Here is a 15,170-nt window from a genome sequence, read left to right as displayed (position 1 = left end):
GCCATAAAAAAGAAGGAAATGATGCCATTTGCAGCAACATGGATGCAACTAGAGATTACTATGTGAAGTAAGTCAGGAAAATAAGAATAAATACCATATGATATCACTTATATGTGGAGTCTAAAATATGGCACACGTGAACCCATCTACAAAACATAAACAGACATGGAGAACAGACTTGTGGTTGCCAAGGGAGAAGGGGGAAGGAATGGGATGGATTGGGAGTTTTGGGTTAGTAGATGCAAACTATTATAGTTAGAATGGATAAGCAATGAAGTCTTACTGTATAGCACAGGTAACTATATCCAGTCTCTTTGGACAGACCATGATGGGAGATAATATAAGAAAAGTAATGTGTGTGTGTGTGTGTGTGTGTATACATAGTGGGGTTACTTTTCTGTATGGCACAAATTAGTATAACCTTGTAAATCAACTATAATTTTAAAAAAGAAATATATTTATATATGACTGAGTCATGTTGCTATGCAACAGAAATTGGCATAGCATTATAAATCAACTATACTTTAATAAAAAATGAAAAAAATTATAGTCCAAACATAATTAGATCCAGAAGAGATTATAGTTTTGTGACAGAAGGAGACTCATGAGGCCCACTGGGTGGAGGCTGAGATCATGACCCAATTCACATCAGAGACATTCCACAGTTTTCAAATTCATGTCCCAAACAGCATATTATTATTGATTTTTTGCCACATAGTAAGTATTCTGAATTATACTGCACTGAGAGACACAAGTATATAAAAGCACATCAAGAATAACTAGGAGGAGTTCCCGTCGTGGCGCAGTGGTTAACCAATCCGACTAGGAACTATGAGGTTGCAGGCTCGATCCCTGCCCTTGCTCAGTGGGTTAACGATCCGGCATTGCTGTGAGCTGTGGTGTAAGTCGCAGACGTGGCTCGGATCCCGTGTTGCTGTGGCTCAGGCATAGGCTGGCTGTTACAGCTCCGATTAGACCCCTAGCCTGGGAACCTCCATATGCCACGGGAGCGGCCCAAGAAATGGCAGAAAGACAAAAAAAAAAAAAAAAAAAAAAAAAAGAATAACTAGGAATTGGAGTTCCCGTCGTGGCGCAGTGGTTAGCGAATCTGACTAGGAACCATAAGGTTGTGGGTTCGATCCCTGGCCTTGCTCAGTGGGTTAAGGATCTGGCATTGCCGTGAACTGTGGTGTAGGTCGCAGACTCGGCTCAGATCCAGCATTGCTGTGGCTCTGGCGTAGGTCAGCAGCTACAGCTCTGATTAGAACCCTAGCCTGGGAACCTCCATATGCCGCAGGAAGCGGCCCTAGAAAAAGGCAAAAAGACAAAAAAAAAAAAAAAGAATAACTAGGAATTATCTTGCACACTAAACTCAAGGTGTGGAAATAGTTATATCCCTTTCATTGTTCCAAAGGGATATCCAGGTTCATTGCAATGAAAATAGAGCTAAGAGCCAAGTCTGGAAACCAGCCCATTTATACAGTTCAAAGCTTCTCTGGCCTAGATTGTTCTAGCAGGTAGGACACCAGCAGATTGATAAAGGCAGAATATTTCCACATTTTCTAAATGAGAACATGCTCTTAAAAAAAATAGAAGAACGTGAAGACTCACTGAGGCATGCCACCTCTCCTGTGGCCTGCTGACTAGCCCGTGTAAAGTATCAGCTCATAACTAATGAAGAGAGTAGAAGTCAGTGGTTATCAGGATGAAGGCCAGGTGCAGGTGTCCCAGAGGTTTCTGAGGCAGCCCCACAGAGAAGAGGTAAAGGCAAAGCTTACCCTGAGATAGGTCCCACAAGAATGTTCCACCTATGGCTGGATTACTCAGGATGTCTCAGACTTGAAGGGGACTCTGAGGTTTCATAATTGTTTTTATAGACATTTTCTTTTGTAGACACCTTCTGCAGGGTCATGGCTGGAAGATGTGTGTGTGTGTATGTCTCTGTACACACTCAAGTGCATAGGAACACCACTGCCAAATATTCCTCTAGATATAGGACAATCTGATACTTTAAAAAATATCCATACTGCTGAACACAGAACTGTGTCCAGACTGAGACCCGCAGAATCCAGTTTATAGGGCTTCTTCTGGCCAGGCCAAGAGCTAGCTGGGTCTGTTGGCTGCAGAAAAAGGAGTGTACTTACGGGCTCCCTAAAACCCCAGTAGGTTTGTGGACATGGATGATATGAATCACCATGTTACCACCTTGTCTTTGCCACAGTGGACAGATGGCTGTCTACTGAGCAGCCCCTGGTCTTTCAGGGAGACAAGCAATCAACTGGATCTCTAGGATAAAACCCTCTGGAGTGAAATCTGCAGAGTTTACTGATTCTGTGGTGCAAATACCCACACCATGGCTGATTTTAAGCTATCCTCAGCACGTCACTGAACAGAGTTGGGAGGAGTTGTACACAATCTGCTCTCAACAGCCAGGAAGAAGCCCACTCAGCCAACTTGCTGCACTTCTCTGTAGCCAGGGAAAACATCCTTCCAGAGAGGCAGATGGCTGTGGCACATGGCTCGATGCACATCTCTCAGCTGGAATTCCTGTTGGGTGATTATTTGCTGCCCTGAGAACTGGCTCAACTGAAGGGAAAGGCCAAGCCCTTGTGCCATATTCCCTGGCAAGTCTACTGTCAGTTCAATATATAATTAAAAGAAACAAGGTGAGAACAAGGTCACCTTGCAGGTGGCCACACCAGGAGCCAGCCTGGTGTGGATTAGAAGGACTGTCTTCCCAAGTTCCTACAGTTACACATTCCCTAGTCTTATTTTTGGAGTTTGGTAATCACTTCCTCAGAACATAAGAAAGGTCATTTTTCTGTCCCTGGACCTTATTTTCTAAGCAGCAGAAATACTAGAGTTTGAATTCTGCAAACCAGTTGAGGGATCATAGGCTGGATGCTTACATCATCTTGATTCTTCCTGCTCATATTTGAAAAAATAGAGACTGTATTTTCCTAGAATGTTGTTAGAAATATTATAAATGATGTTTCCAAAACAGTTAGGATGCTGTGGGGCATGCAGTAGGCATACAATAAATGACAGACATCTAGCCACTCCTTTGTTGGTGGCAGGAGTGCAGACACAGCCCAAGGAGGTGAAGTGGTGAGCAGAGCTGAGTGAATCAGTTCCTTTTGATTCCCTTCCCATGTCCTCAATTTGGAATGTTTATACCACTTTGCCAGACTGCATGTCTATCCTCCTTCCAACTCTTATCTTCTTTTGGCCACCCTCTCGGAATCATCACTTTTAAGGGCTATGGGAACTATAAGCAAAAGCATGTGGAGGCACGGCTCTGGCTTCTAGCAGATAAAGAGAAAATGTCCTTAACATGCTTATATTATTAGCATGATTCACATTTTAAAATAGGCATTTTAAATACATGCACAAAATTCCATTTAGTAGACACACCATAATTTTGTCAAAATTCCCTGACTAGATCCTCAATTAGGTTGTTTTCAATATTTCACAATTATCAAAAATACTTTGCTAAACATCTATGTGCAAAAATGCTCACCGACATTCAGATTATATATTTAGAAGGAAATACATATGTGTATGTGTGTGTGTGTGTGTGTGTGTACATGTATATACATATTGTTAAATATTACAATGTGCTTATATATAGCAAGCAGGAAATGCATGCTTGTAAGAAACACCTTTGGGGAGTTCCCACTGTGGCGCAAGGGATCAGCAGTGTCTCTGGAGCACTGGGATGCATGTTCAATCCCTGGCCCGGTACAGTGGGTAAGAATCTGGCACTGTCACTGCTGTGGCTCTGGTCATGTGGTCAGTGCTATGGCATGGGTTCCATACCTGGTTCAAGAACTTCCCCATGCCGCAGGCTTGGCCAAAAAACAAAAAGGAAACACCTTTGAAGCCATTTCAAGCCGTATCCAAGGAAAGTTGGGCAGTTTTCTTCATAGCAACCCACAGTGATCATTTTGATTCATTCCCTCCTCCCTCAGCACTTGTTCCATTATTTTTGTATATAACTTCCTAAAATAATCCAGTAGATACAGAACAAAAATTACTTACCTCAGGGTCTTTGTAAATCTGTTTCTTAGGTTGGTTTCCCCAAGAAGCACCATTAAACAAACATTCAAGCACAAGTCGTTTCTCTGGAGATGAAGGAGTAGGAAGATGAGATTAAAAAGCCAGGAAAGGATGCCTATGAAGCCAGTCACACGGTGGGTAACTGGAATCAAGCCCCTGAGAGATCCACTTGGAAGCAGGTAAACATCCCCAGAGATACCCCACCCTAGGCACAGAGGCCTGGGGTTTTAATTCACCACCTCCTCTTAGTAACTAACTGAAGCTCCTGCTGGAGGGTGTGAATACCCTGGCACCTACTGTGGCATGGGTGAGCAACATGGCTTTTGCGGCCAAGGAAAACCCTCAAGCAAAGGAATGGAAGCGTTGGTAGTTGGAAGACGGCTGCCAGGTACTGCAGTTGTGGGGTGAGGGCGTATGGGTGAGAGGCCAATAGCATCTGCTAGAATCTACTCCAAGGGCACACACAGCTGAATTCCTGGAATACGGCTGTTGTTTTAAGTTGTGACATGCATAAAAGAGGACATTCGTGATCTAAAATCCATGTTCTCCATCCTATTATTTACCTATTAAATATAGGATAAACTTTGTAAACAGATCATACACAACAGAAGAAAGTAGATAGGGCTTCACATCTAGGAAGATGACAACCAGTAGTTCAAAAAGCATTTAGAGGGTCTTTTAGTATGCACGTCTTGATGATAAGCACTAGGATATAAAGGTGAATTTGACGTAATCCCTGCCCATAAGGTGCTTACTCTTTCAGAAGTCCAGAAGGCGGGATCTGAGAGCAGATAACCTGGGAGGCAGCAGTAGCTGAGATGAAATACCCAGATTTGGTGTGTCTAGGCAGACAGGACCTCAGAGAGCCTCACAGAGTTTCCCAGCACCAGTGTGGTCCAGAAGTGGGGAATGGTCCTGTGCAACCCCAAGAGTGCCTGTGGGTTTGTGTCCAAGAATGGCAGGAGAACAGCAGAGAAAATGGTCAGGCCTGAAGGGAGTTTGTTATGAGACTGAGGAATGCTGGACATGACCTGAGGGCAGGCTGGATAGCTTGGCTGGCCCCAGTGCTAGCTGATGACCACTAAGAACCAGATGCCTCCCCTCCAGCCCAAAGTCCTCCCAGAGCTTGGGTAGAACAAAAAGCAGTCAGGAGACAGGCAGCCTAGAGTAAGAATTCTATGGGATCTTGTCCTACAGATTCTACTGAGTTATAAACAAAGCAAGGACATTCCTTCTACATTCAAATTTGTGGATCAAAAGCTGTTCCTACTGCTCAGTGATCCCCCTAATATCTCATTGTTCTCATCAGTAAGTCTTCTGGAGCAGAAGTAGAGGGCACAGTTCTTGGGGTCAGACTGATCTTGAGTCAAGTCCTAACTCTCCTGATGCCAGTCCCTGGATATGTGATTATGGGCAAATTAAGAGTATTTAACTCCTTTGAGTGTCAGCTGTCTCACCTGTAAAATGGGGGTTCTATGAGGATTAACTAGATAAGACAGAAGATCGTTTCCCAGAGAGTCCAAGCAAAGGAGCCCTCCAGAAAGGAATGGTGTGGTGCTGTGCTCCCTGGCTTTACAGGCTGCAAGGTGACATCACCACAGCCCAGGGACAGAGCAGAAGAAGCTCTGAGGGATGGACCAGAATGGCTCCGCCCAAGCTTGTGACATTGTGAAAACCTCATAGGCTTCATGGAGATGTGCCAGGTACACAAGCTGAGAGGGGAGTTTGCAGAGGAAAGGCTGTGCTGGAGGAAACAGATGGCACTGAAAAATCTCCTCAGAGGAGCCGTTGCATCATCCTCTCCTTTGATTTTGCAGATGCAATTATACCAACTCCCAAGGATGAGGGAATCTGCCACAGATCAGCAAGCATTCCCAAAGAATAAAAATTCTACATATATACGTACATAAATGTTTTACTCTTTAGAAATATATTCTTTGTGTATATATAGCATCAGTTTTTTAATTTTTTTATATATAGCATCAGTTTTAAGGGGATGAGTATTACAAATTCTGATTTTTCATTATGAGAACTACTAAATAGAATGTATTATTTTTGTATACATGCTTATGTGCCTAGAGATTTAGGGTTTTACATAACATGCCATTTTTTTTCCTTTTCAGAAACATCCAGATGTTTTTAATCCATGCAAAGTAATGCATAGTAATGATGGATATGCACTGCATTTTTCAACTGCTTTGCAAAATGTAGTTATATAAAAAAGTTTTAAAAACACAATTCTTTCAAAATTTGTTGTTTTTTTTTTTTTAACCACACCTGGAATATTCTTTTTCTATTATTTTGCTCTTTGGAGTTAAGTTACTCAAACTTCAGAAACATTGTTAACCTGGGATGAATCAAGTCTCAGAAATTTTGGAAGCAGTCACCATTCTGTAACATTTGGCATATAGTTGGTGCCCTCAAAAATCATTTTCCTCCCTCCCCCCATCACCAAGGGTCATCTGGGAACAAACCTTAAGGAGGTTCCCCATCAGGTTCCCAATCATTCCCGTATATTGGCCCTCCCATTCCTGTTCCTAGTCTGCCTCCAAACATGAAATAGCTCCAGGTATTTCTGCTTACACTTCCCTAGGTGCTGGGAGTGGCAGGGGAGACTTAATCCCCAAGGAGCTGACAGTCTAGAGATGGAGAAGCACATGAAAACCTTGGACAGACTGCTGGTCTGACACTCACCTGTCTAGATTTAATTACACAGTTTCCTGTTATATTATACAACGATCTTCTCACCTGGCCAGTTCCCCAATGGCTTCCTTCTTCCTCAGGACACCCAACTCCATGATGGGGTCCACCCTTAAAAATGAGGCCTGTCTCACACAAGTCCTTCAAACTAAACTCCAACTTGCAGAAGACAAATTCCCCATAGTCAGGCTGGCTAGATTCCTTCAAAGGCTCTCTAAATGAAGGGGAATTGTCTCTTTACTTGAAGAGGGAGATATTATTTCAAAGCAATGACCTTAGGAGTTCCTGTCATGGCTCAGCAGAAACGAATCTGACTAGTATCCATGAGGACACATGTTCAATCCCTGGCCTCGCTCAATGGGTTAAGGATCCGGCGTTGCCATGAGCTCTGCTATAGGTCGAAGATGCAGCTCAGATCCCTCATCTCTATGGCAGTGGTGTAGGCCAGTGGCTATAGCTCCAATTTGACCCCTAGCCTGGGAACCTCCATATGCTATGGGTGCGGCCCTAAAAAAACAAAAATAAAAATAAAGAATAGATAAAAGCAGTGACTCTAAATTGGAAAGAAAAAAGAAAAAGAAAGCAATGACTCTATATGTAGCTAATAAAAATTTAGATTCAATTTTTTCTCATCCATTTTCACCCATGGAAGCTCTCATTTAATAAACATGTTCAGCGTGCCTTTTTGAACCAGACACTGTATAGGCACCGGGTTAAGATGAGTTAAACATGGTGCCTGCCCACAAAGACGTTGTGGCCAAGTGGGGACAGACAAGCAGCAAACAAGCAGAGGAGAGTGTGGTGAGGGCTATGGCGCAGTCACGTGGAGAGAGCCCTAGAATTCAGAGGAAGATCCCCTCAATCACTTGGGAAACATTTGCTCTCTCACAGTGTGCCCCAGCCAAGTAATCTCCATTACTCTAAGAGCAGTGATCCTGGCGCAGAGAAAAAGAAGTTATTTTTTCTGATTCTAATTTGGCTCCTGAGTGAGGTGCAAGTGGTGTGTCTAAATATTTGCATTCTTCCTGCTAAAGCTGTAAAGCCTGTGGTACTGATCTCAATTTGAGCATCTCCTGTGTCCCCAAGGACATCTCAGGAAGGGGCAGCAGCAGGACTGTCAGTGGCATCATCGCATCTCCTCCCGATGGAGTCTGGGTTCAGAACTGTTTGTCCACATCAAATGGAAGCTTATCTCCTCAGATTTCCAGACCCGGCCCATTGGAATCCTCCTAAGTAGGCACTCACCACCACACCCTTGCCTATCACCACCCATGAGCTGGAATCAATCAAGTAGAAAGTCTTCATTTCCTCTAATTCTCCCTTCCAGAGGGGTATCCACTGAGCCTGTTTATTCTCATAACAGAATGGTGAGCTGAGGGCCTGAGGAGGTGCGCTCAGCTGATTCCAACTCAGAGAACTAAGAGATGGGGCATGCTGTTTCTCTGGGGGTCCCACCGTTGCCCTGTCAAAAGGAGGAAGCTGACTCCTTAGTGCTGGAGGTGGAAATGGGGCTGGAAGAAAAGACCCAGGAGAGGCCCTATGACCTGTGGCAGGATGGGAAGGTGGGAGGAGAAGAGGGACCAGCAGCTGCGAGCAGGCCTGGCAGGGCAGAGGTAGAAGCCAGAAGGAACCAGAAGGAAGAAGCCATCAACCAGGCAGAACTCAGCATGCAGAGGAACTACAGAGGATGGTGAGATTTAAAGCACAAGCAAAACAAAACAACTCACAAAGTTCTTTTTGTGTGTGCGTGTCTTTTGTTTAGGGCCGCACTGCGGCGCATGGAGGTTCCCAAGCTAGGGGTCTAATCAGAGCTATAGCTGCTGGCCTACGCCAGAGCCACAGCAACGCCAGATCTGAGCCATGTCTGCGACCTACACCACAGCTCATGGCAATGCCGGATCCTTAACCCAGTGAGTGAGGCCAGGGATCGAACCCACACCTCATGGTTCCTAGTTGATTTGTTTCTGCTGAGCCAGGATGGGAACTCCACAAAGTTCTTAAAATAACATTAAAAAATAAATAGAAATCAACCTTAAAATATGTCATGCTTTGAAACTGACAGTTGTTTATAATTTTTTTGGTAAAGAGGAAAACTCATTTACAAATTATGGGAGTTGCTGGAAATACCACCTCAGGTTCTAAGGAGGAGTTGTTTATGAATTTAGGGGGAAGAGTGAGATTTTCTTAGAAGACAATTTTTTTGATTGGAAAGGATTTTTACACTGCTATGTGACTATAGTGTGACCACAGTGTTACTTTTTCTGGTTTTGCTCTGGGGAAGGAAAAGAAAGGCACCCCTCCAAGGAGGGGAAGAAAAGTGATGCTGTGTTTTTCTCGCTCTATTCACAGTTCTTCCTCAGTTTAATGAATGGCAACATGACTGAAATAACAGACAGCAGCTATGGAATGAAGGCTCTGAGAACAACTATGTTACTCCAGGGCAGAGCTAAGCTTCAGATAAGTCGAGAAACTTCAATGGCAAATCAAATAAGGGCTTTGTCTAAAGAAAGGTATAGGAAATTAACCAACGATAATGAGGCTTGGTAATAAGATGCTAAAAATACACAGGCGTTTATTTTTTTAAAAAAAAATCTTACTCTATAGGAAAAGCATGTTTAAATATAATGCTCTTTCATGTTCTTATAGTTCTAATAATGTTATATTTTGTAAGATTATGGCTGGGTAGAAAAGCAGGGGTTTTTTTTTCTCAATTAACTTGCCTGCCATGCAGACTTCTGACTAAAATTAAGATACCTCAGTGACCTCGAATCAGGATATCCAAATTTCAGGAACACTCTGTAAGTGATAGGGATCAGCACACTCTTAAGTGATGAATTTGTAACCTAAAAATGAAATGACAAAAAGTACTCGATAAATGCTTATCTGAATAATCATATGTCAAACTCATAGTGACCAAAATGTCTTAAAGATTGAACCTAAAGCACTGCAGGAAAACATCTTCTACTGAGCTCTGGAGGCAGTTGACATGAACAAAGGTCTCTGCAAAAATGATTTTGAAAGTGAAACGGGGGCTTGTTAGGGATTAGCTGTCAGAGGTAGAATCAAAGCTAAAGAAGCCTCTGATAAAAATGTAATCCCACAACACTAAGGATGATGCTGTGGTTTTTTTGGTGGTTCTGAGATATGGCAGATACTGCAAAACTATACATTGGGTTCATATTTTGAAAGAGATAACAAGAAAGCCATATACTTCTCTCTTCCCTCATGGACACTTGCTTTAGGAATCCAGCTGCCGTGCTGTGAGGGAGCCCAACAAGCACAGGCAAAGGGACCTCCGTAGGAACCACACAGAGGTGCTCTGGCCAACTGAGCCCAGCTGAGGCCCACAGTATCAACTGCCAGACATATGGGTGGAGACACTTGAGCTTGATGCTCCTACCACCTAACCATTCCAGGCATGTGGGGTAAAAACAAGTTGTCCCCCTGCTGCCCAGAACAGGAAACTACTCAATATTCTGTGATAACCTCTATGGGAAAAGAATCTGAAAAAGAATGGATGTGTATACATGTATAATTGAATCAACAGAAATTAACACAACATTGTAAAACAATTATACTTCAATAAAATTTTTAAAAATATAATTCAGTAGATTAGTAAGCATCTAGATTTTATAAGAAGATAAAAATGGTTTAATATAAAACACATAACAGGCCTAATGGGAAAAACTATATGATAATTTCAATAGATGCTGAAAACAAGTTTTAGAAAATCCGCCACTTATTCCTGAATAAAAATCTAAATCAGCTAGTTATAGAAAGATGTATTATAAATAAAAAATCCACATCAAACACAGTAAGGAAAGACTTGACAGCCCCATTAAAGTCTAAATCATCAAGTCTAGGTTGTTGTTTATTATTCCTAGTACTTACCATGTTCTGAAAGTCTTACCATGTGTAGTAAAGCATGAACTGTTATTTTCAAATTATGATTGTCTAATTAGAAAACCCAAGAAAATCTAGTGAAAAACTCTGAGAAGTAATAAGAGCTTTTAATAAGTAGATACCTATGAAATAAATATGTAAAAATCCTCAAACAATAGGTTTCCTATATATCAGTAAGAAAATTTTAAAAAGCTGCCATTCTCAATGGCAATAGGAGAACTCCTATAAAATCTTCACCGAGGGATCTAAAGGAGGACTTGAATAAATGGAGAAATATGTCATATCATATTCTTGAAAGATTACTAAAAAGATGTTAATTTGTCCTAAAATGTTGTCAAATTCTCACCAGAAGTTTTCTATTTAATTGTTCAAATTAAAATAATTATTTGACTAAATAACTCTAGTTTGTCTTGAAGAATGGATTAAAAATAACAAAAATATTTTTACTATTTTATTATAGTTGATTTACAATGTTGTATTGCTAAAAATATTTTTAAAGGCTTATAATAAAGAACAACTAATCCTATTACATTTTTTTGAAATATGGAACATTATAGTATGTAGACCAGTATGGCAGCTATACAAGAGTATATCTCACACACACTCACATGCACACTTCATATAATAAAGAAGGCATTCTAAAAAATAAAAATCCAAAAATCACAGAAAAAGAAAAGAAACATGTTGTCCCTGTCATGCAATGTCTGAATCAGCTGACTGACAAAAATCTATGCACATGACAAAACAGTTGTTCTATCCCACTATGGGTTTTGGTGGGGAGAAGGGGGGTGGGGGGAAATTACACAGCAGTAATAACTGCAATATTCAGTATCGAGTTCCCCAGGCCGGAGACCCTCTGTTACAGTAGCCAGAGAATAAATGCCCAGTCTTTATCCGAGATGAAGGAGAGGCACATGCCGGTCATTTGGATGTGGAAAGAGGATTTCAGGATGTAACTGCTTTTTTAATACACTTTCAGTCCATCTTGTTTTTGATCACACATGTACTCCCACTTCTAGAGGTCTTGGTGCCATCAAATCTGAGCACCGTGAGCTATCTGCTAGGTTTTTATTTTCTTCACCGGTTCCTTCTGCCAAAGCTCAGGATTCCACTTTCTCTGGTCTGCTAAGGTCAGCTGTCACTCAAGCCTTTAATTTCCCAGATTCAAAAATTTAGTTGTTATAATCTTCTCTTCCATTTCTTTTCTTTGTGAGACTATGTTTTAAAAAATGTCTTATTGGGGTTCCTGCTGTGGCACAGCAGGTTAAGGATCTGTTGTCTCTGCAGCAGCTCAGATTGCTGCTGAGGCACAGGTTCAATCCCTGGACCAGGAATTTCCATATGCTGCAGGTACAGCCAAAAATAAATAATAACAATAAAAACATCTTATTGATAGTTTAGTGGTACTTTTGGAGGAAATGTGATTAAATGCATATGTTTAATTTAGCATCTCTAATTAGAACTTTACCTAGATTTTTTTTTTTTTTTTTTTTTTTTTTTTGTCTTTTGTCTCTTTAGGGCCACACTCACGGCATATGGCGTTTCCCAGGCTAGGGGTCGAATCAGAGCTACAGCTACTGGCCTACACCACAGCCACAGCAACGCCAGATTCTAGTAGCAACACCACAGCTCACGGCAATGCTGGATCCTTAACCCACTGAGCGAGGCCAGGGATTGAACCTACAACCTCATGGTTCCTAGTTGGATTAGTTTCTGCTGCACCACGACATGAACTCCTATCTAGATTTTTTAAAAACTTTTTTCTGGATATATTGACTTCATCTCCTTTTATTTATTTAATTAAAATAAATTACTGAAGAATATTGGATACAAAAAGACTTGTGTTTTATTGAAAACAGCAAGACGACGACGACAACCTTTCCACTCCCTTTCTTTTTTTAAATATTTCAGTTCTCTGAGATTAGCCAAATGCATGTGAATCTGAAGTTTCCCCCTTTCTTTAGTTCTAAACCTAACTATTAAAAAGATTTTGTACTTGGTCTTTGTTGCATATTCATAAGAAGTTAGAAAACACAGGTTCATCCCTGAAGGAGAAGACAACCTAAAAATAGAAAGCAATATAGAGAAAACGCAAAGACTGTCAAAGAGTATGCCATGCTTGTAAATAAGCAGAATGGATGAGATATTTACAGAATGAATGGGCTAAAGTTTGCATACGCCAGTGGGTGCTTTGGGCCATGACGTCAAGAGTGAAGGTTTTGCTATGGTCACAGCTGTTACCACTTATTAGGATGGCCTACATGTCCCTCCTTGCCCTGAATGCAGGGCCTGGGAGGCTACTGTTTCTGCTGTTGGCTCTTCTGGAAATGGAAAAGTCTCTCTCCTGTTCTACTTGGGCAGAAATGAAAACTCTCTGGAGGACACTTTTCTCTAACCTCTCAGCCCTAAGTCATACCTTTTCTGTTCCCTGCTGCAGGTCCTCCTCCACACAAAAGGCCACACGGAGAAACCGTCCTCCACAAAGTGAGCTGGCCATCACCTCTGCTCCCCCTTTTCCACCTGCTAGATGCTGGGCAGCCGTTCGGGTTTACATCTACCACCTGCTGACCCATCCAACACAGGTTCTTCTCGACATGAGAAAAATCTCTGTCTCAAACAGCAGCGACTTCAGAGTTCTTTTGTGGCACAACGGGTTAAGGATCTGGTGTTGTCTCTGCAGCAGCTTGGGTCACTGCTGTGGTGTGGGTTTTATCCCTGGCTCAGGAATTTCCACATGCCGTGGGCATGGCCAAAAAAAAAAAAAAAACTTATGTATATTCTTGTTTTAAAAGTTAGGGCAGAGCCTGGCATGATTTTTCACATACTCACTCTAACCAATGAACATTCAAGTATCTTGTAGTTATGTTAAAAACCACCATCATTAATTCACAAGTATTTACCTTGATTGATAACAGATAGGTAGTTCTTAGAAGAACTGTATGTGTTCAAGCAGTTAATTTTTTAAAGTAAACTTAGAATTTCTTTAAGTGTAACTTCAAGCTGGTGTCACTTATTTTAAAAGTAATACATAAAAGCATTTCTGATCATTATATGCATCTGTGAGCATATATTTATACAAATATTTTCGTGTATTTTGGAGAATTTAGTCAAGAGTCTAAATGATTCAAGCAGTAAAAGAGTAGTTGAAAAAAGACCATGAAGACAAAGCAGAAACAGAAGTACCAATGAGGTAACTAACAACCTATAACCAAGGTACCAGAACATGATGGGAAATGTGTCAGCTTTCTCTAAACTTTTATATCAGTCTTATGCTACACACACCTTTCATCCCATCTGACACAAGTATACTTCTCAGAGGCGGATTAAGACGGTTCTTTAAATACCACACATTTCTACAGTGACTATTAACAAACCAAAGGGGTAGGTTTTGTTAACAGAATGCTTATGCCTCTGTTTTTATCCACAGTTATACATTGATCTCTCAATAATTCTAGCACTGAATCCACTGGTGTAGCACTGCTTACTACAGACTGAAATCTTATATTAAAACTGAGATTGGGGAGTTCTCTATTTGGCTCAGTGATAACAAACTCGACTAGTATTCATGAGGATGCCAATTTGATCCCTGGCCTTGCTCAGTGGGTTAAGGATCCGGCATTGCCGAGAGCTGTGGTGTAGGTTGCAGACAAGGCTCAGATCCTGTGTTGCTGTGGCTGTGGTATAGACCTGCAGCTGCAGCTCTGATTTGACCCGTAGCCTGGGAACCTCCATATGCCACAGCTTCAGCCTTAAAAAAAAAAAAAAAGAAAAAAAGAAAGAAAAAAAGCCTGAGGTGATATGTTAAAACCATTTCATCTACTCTCATGAAACTTCTGATATCCAATATGCGGGTTTTTCCACACTGAGCAATTCTCCAATTCTCAGCAGAGTGAGGGGCCTATATTTAACTCAATTCTGACACTACCTGAAATTAGCCCAGACCCTAGAGATCAAGGGCTCAGTCCCACAAGCCAGCTTCTCCATTTCAGATGCCATTGTAAGTCCCAGGTTGTCATCTGTACTTTTGACCAAAGAGCCATAAATTGGGGTGTTCCTGTGACTCCCACCTCTCAGGTTCAATAATTTCCTAGAACAACTCATAGAACCCGGGGAAAGTTTCCTTAATGTTATCAGTTCATTAAAGGATGAAAAGAAACAGCCAGACAAAGAGCTACACAGGGCAAGGTCTGGAAGACTCCTGAGCACATGCACTTCTGTCCCTGTGGAGTTTGAGGCAACCACTGTATTTTAATTTGCTCTATAGTTAGGTATATATCCTTCCAGTCACTTTCTGTGCATTTACACACATATTAGTATAGAGACAGTTGTGGTAGGCAGAACTAAGGCCTCCTAAAGATGTTTACATCCTAATCCCTGGAATCTGTGGATATGTTACAGCAAAGAGAAATTAAGGTTGCTCATCAGATGACTATAAAATAAATTATTCTAGATGATCTGGGTGGAACCAGTTTGATCACAAGGGTCTTTAATTGTGGAAGAAGGATGCA

General features: G+C 41.5%; 1 long non-coding RNA gene across 2 annotated transcripts in view; it reads left to right on the top strand.

The window, feature by feature from the left end:
- Positions 1 to 14,213, top strand: part of LOC106505741 — a 153,652-nt gene extending 139,439 nt beyond the window's left edge. The window contains exons 2-3 of one of the 2 annotated variants that reach the window (XR_002337750.1): positions 4,071 to 4,193; positions 13,100 to 14,213. This is a non-coding gene — a long non-coding RNA (uncharacterized LOC106505741). Of the gene's footprint in view, positions 1 to 4,070; positions 4,194 to 6,182; positions 7,096 to 13,099 lie in introns of those variants that run through there. The other variant, XR_002337751.1, reaches the window with a different exon arrangement.

Source organism: Sus scrofa, chromosome 13, assembly GCF_000003025.6.
Source record: "Sus scrofa isolate TJ Tabasco breed Duroc chromosome 13, Sscrofa11.1, whole genome shotgun sequence".
NCBI classification, from domain to species: Eukaryota; Metazoa; Chordata; class Mammalia; order Artiodactyla; family Suidae; genus Sus; species Sus scrofa.
The sequence above is the reverse complement of the archived record's forward strand: the minus strand, read 5'-3'. Positions and strand labels throughout refer to the sequence as shown.